The sequence below is a fragment of the Mus caroli genome, chromosome 3 (genome assembly GCF_900094665.2).
Source record: "Mus caroli chromosome 3, CAROLI_EIJ_v1.1, whole genome shotgun sequence".
In the NCBI taxonomy this organism is placed as follows: domain Eukaryota; kingdom Metazoa; phylum Chordata; class Mammalia; order Rodentia; family Muridae; genus Mus; species Mus caroli.
This window is the reverse complement of record NC_034572.1, coordinates 69,198,600-69,203,008: the sequence shown is the minus strand read 5'-3', so window position 1 is coordinate 69,203,008 and position 4,409 is coordinate 69,198,600. Positions and strand designations below refer to the sequence as shown.

General features: G+C 32.0%; 1 protein-coding gene across 2 annotated transcripts in view; it reads right to left on the bottom strand.

The window, feature by feature from the left end:
• Positions 1 to 4,409, bottom strand: part of Fstl5 (follistatin like 5) — a 591,337-nt gene that overhangs the window by 423,416 nt on the left and 163,512 nt on the right. The window lies entirely within an intron of this gene.

Sequence of the window (4,409 nt, the reverse complement as noted above, 5' to 3'; positions counted from 1 at the left end):
TTTTTTTAAACCCCCCTTTTTTTTTTTTTTTTTTTGTAACTGAGTATATTCTATTACTTTCTTTTATATTTATATGCAAAAATGTATAAAGTCAACCTTATCAGTTCTTAAAATTTAATCACTAAAGATTTAACTAATTCTCTGTAATTGATTGACTTTTTCTGGTATTAAAAACGTATACTTGTACAAATAAACTTGTATTTGAGGGAAAAAAAGAATACTCCTCAGAATGTGGTTGCCTGCCATTTTTCTGGAAGGACTCCATGTTGATGAATGTTTGCCTTGTATGAAGACATATTACTTTATTAGCAAGAAGCAGGTATTATGGGATCAATGTCGTGATAGCCTTTCAACTGAGGCCAAGAAGAACCACTAGGGAATCTTGGTATGTAAATAGGGAAGGAAAACTATGAAATAACTGTTGCAGCCTTCCTTCTGCATCATTAAAGTCAGCACACAGACAAGTACATTATCAAGGAAATATGCCTTGTACATACAAAGCCAGGGCTGACTTGCAAGAACTTTAAAGAAAGGCTGTTTCATTGTCAAATACTAAAACTGACTTTGTGAAACCAAAGTGTAGCTCAGCGGTAGAAAACGTGCCTAGCGTACATCAGCTAGCATGTATAAAATCCTTGATTTGAATAAAAAGTAATCCCCTAAAGGATTTGCTTTCACAAAAATCAGAAATTCCCAGGTGCCTTAAAATCATTTACAACATTCTGTCTTACCTTGCATTCACCATAAATTCATACTCCAAGAACTTCAAAACCTCTGCAGTTCAAATTTATTTCTATCTTAGAATTTGTAATTTATAGTTTTCATGAATTTATAGATTTCATGGAATTTATAGTTTTCTGCTTTCCTGCATTATCTCCTTTGTTTCATCCACCTTTTGCTGCCAGCACAATCTTTCTGTGGTGACCTGATCAAAGCCAATCAGTTGCCTTTGCCTATAGCATTGAGCATTTTGCTTCCTGGAAGCATGTCTCATTTCACACAATCTGGTGTGCAATTTTTCTACTTCAGAAATACTGGTCTAGTAATTGTTTTATAAAACTGTCAACTTTCTTTGTTTTCTAAAGTTATCTCACCTTGTGTCTATATTTTTCACATTGAATCTTCAAGATTCAATCATAAATAGGTAATTCATATTTTAAGTACCCTAAAAATACTGTTAACTAGAAAACCTGCCTTAATTCACATGGAACCACAAAATTTTAAGGATAGATAATAGAGGACTGTTATAGTTATTCACAATGTGAAATCATCCCTTTCATTTTGTATATATACAAAGAGAGTATATGTAAATAATACATTTTTAAATAAGTCAGATATCATGTTTGCTCAATACCTTATGATAGTATATGTGAATATATTAACTGTAAGAATTATTTCCTAGAGATGACAAGAAATGTGTAAGAAAAAGACATACGCAGCATCAACTTCTAAAGAACCTAGGCATCCCATCTAGTTTTCCTAAGTATCTTCCATACAAATAGTGGATGGTAGACCTAACATGAACCTACTCCTTCTAATGGCTATATTGTCCATACACCATGGATTCCCAATTAAAAACTAAAAATAAAGAAAATGTGTTCTGTCCATCACATTTGTGATGATTGTGAACTGTGAAGATTTATGTGTATAGTATATGTACATGGGTTTTATGAATGTAGATATGATTATAGCTTAGTATTTGTAGCACTCTTCAACAGTCAAGACTGTAAGAAGAAAGAGTTACTGAGTCTCCAGAGAGTAGCCAGTAACAGTGGCCCATCTAAAGCATTCAAGTAGAAAACTGTGCAGTCTGTACTTACCAAGAAAAGTGGAAGGTGTGCTCTAACTTGAAATAATTTAAGGCAGACACATAGAATAAAGGCTCCTAATTTGCCCCTACGGATAATTATTTTAGAAATCTCTGTAGCTCAGAAATACTCTTCTTGAGAGGTGAACCCTGCCCTTTGGCATGTGATCATCCACAGGAATAGGTTGCCTGCCTTTTTACTTTTTTTAAAATTCCTTCTTCATAAAATTCTAAACAAAGAGCCATGAACAATAATATTTTATTGCTTCAATTTCAATATTTTCTTTCTTAAAATTAGCAAATTATACTTTAAAAAGCAGCAACATGCTGGGGAATAGCTTTGTGAATTCAAATTCATGACTCAACTTAAATAAGATCTTTTTTAAATGTAAATTTAAATAAATGATTGTGAACAAGCTAGTTCTTTAAGAGAAAAAAAATAGTAAAAAATGTACTCTTTAATCCGAAATTTTATGTGGTTACTGCAGTGTAAATATGCTTAAAAATAAATGTAGTTTGTTTTGTAGAAAATATAAATTTCATGCTATATATTTAAAGATATCCCCAATCCCTGGTGTCAATTGAATCTTCTGAAAGGATTATCTCACTGTGGTAATGCATAACTTGAGTGGTTTACTACTAATCCTGGGTCTACTTACAATGTCTATTTTGTCTGGAGTAAAGTATTTCTAATTATGATTTTTGGGAAAATGATTTTTTAAAGACTTTGCAGAAATAACTTTTAATGATTCTGCATAAGAAAGGAGCATTTTACAAACAGTATCCTAGCATGTAAACATATTATCACTATATCAAATAAATAGACAAAACTTAACAAAATGCCTGATACACATTTAACAAATTCACATACAGAGGCACTATTATTGGAAAACTAAAATTAGTGATTATTGTTTTTAACTATTGTACATTATATCCACTAATCAAATTATTGTATTCTTTAATAGACCTAAGCATTGTCAAATTTATAAATTTAATTAGATTAAATGAATTTTTAAGTAATTAAAAAGTATTTAAAGATATTTCACTTTTAATCAGGATCATTTTTAGAAAAAGACTCAAAAACTTTCATTTATTTTAAAATATTATGAGCAGAAATAAGAATAATTTTTCCCAAAGATTGAGTGCCAATCAAATGGATTACACTACAGAAAAAAAATTAGGATTTATCATGAGTTATAAAAGAAAGTTTCATTTAGAATACAAGCATTGGTATCCACTCAAAATCAGTCACTGTATCTATAGTCTGCGAAATAAGCTGATCAGTGGTGGCATGGATTTTAATTCTAGCAATAGGAGGTAGAAGCAGGTAACTATGTCAGTATGAGCCCAGACTGGTCTACAGAGAGAGTTCTAGGACAGCCAAGTCTACACAAAGGTATTTTATCTCAAAAACAAACAAAAGCCAAAACAAACTAAAAGGACAATATGACAACATAAAGATTGCTGACCCCAATGAGATGTCAATAATAAGTAACAATTGGAACAATGCAACCTACAAAGATGCATAATCACATAGTGTCTTTCCTAGAGGGGTCAGCCTCATACTCAGCAAAGTACAGTGACTCAGAAGGATATGAACAAATGAACACTATCTGAAACATTGTATATATGAAACCAAAATTCTTTTATATATATAGGAAGTAATATAAATGATACCAAAGACCCAAACCTGATATTGCTGCAGTATTAAAATAAGAAAAGCATATTAGGATGGGCTATTCTGTTAAGTGACAGTGTGTTTGCAGATGTGGTGTTTGATCTTCATGTGGGTCCTCTAACAATTGGAGTAGGAGATATTTCTGACCATTGCCTGCCATTGCCTGCCTCAGTGGGAGAGGATGTGCTTAGTTCTGTTGTGGCTTGATGTTGGAGGATGTACCCAATGGGGGCTTGAACATTTTGAGGACAAAGGGAGAAGATAATGGGGAAAGGGATTTGTGGTGGTTGGAATGGGGGGAGGTATGCTACTACCACAATATAAAATAAATAAATAAGTTAACAACAACAAAAAGGAAAACCTGAAAAAAAAGGAAGATAGTGAGCTCCTCTGAATAACTACCAGTAGAAATAAAACTATTATGTGCAGATTAAAGCTCCATCTATGCTTAAAATACTGACAGAAAATTAACATTAAATAATTCCTAAAAGGTGAAGTTAAACTTTAATACCAACATTACCTTTGTACTATTAATTGGAATAATGAAAAAGAAATTTATTCTGAATTGTCCCCTTTAGTATCTAGTCAATCTCTTTCTAATTATCTCCATATAGTAAATACTTCAGGGTGCCATTAACACATCTGCATTCACCAATACATAGATTGGATAAGAAGGTCTCATGGAAAAAAATATACTCGATTGCATATTCACAAGTGATCTTATGAGGAAAACACTTCAATACAGATGAATTACTTTTGTGAGGATCTGTAAATTCTATTCATGCCTTAATCACAACATAAATTTAAAAATAGAATCTTCAATAGTATCCATGTTCATAAAGATAACAGCATACACCTGAAAAAATGTTCAGCATCCTTAATCATCAGGGAAATGCAAATCAAAACAACCCTGAGATTCCACCT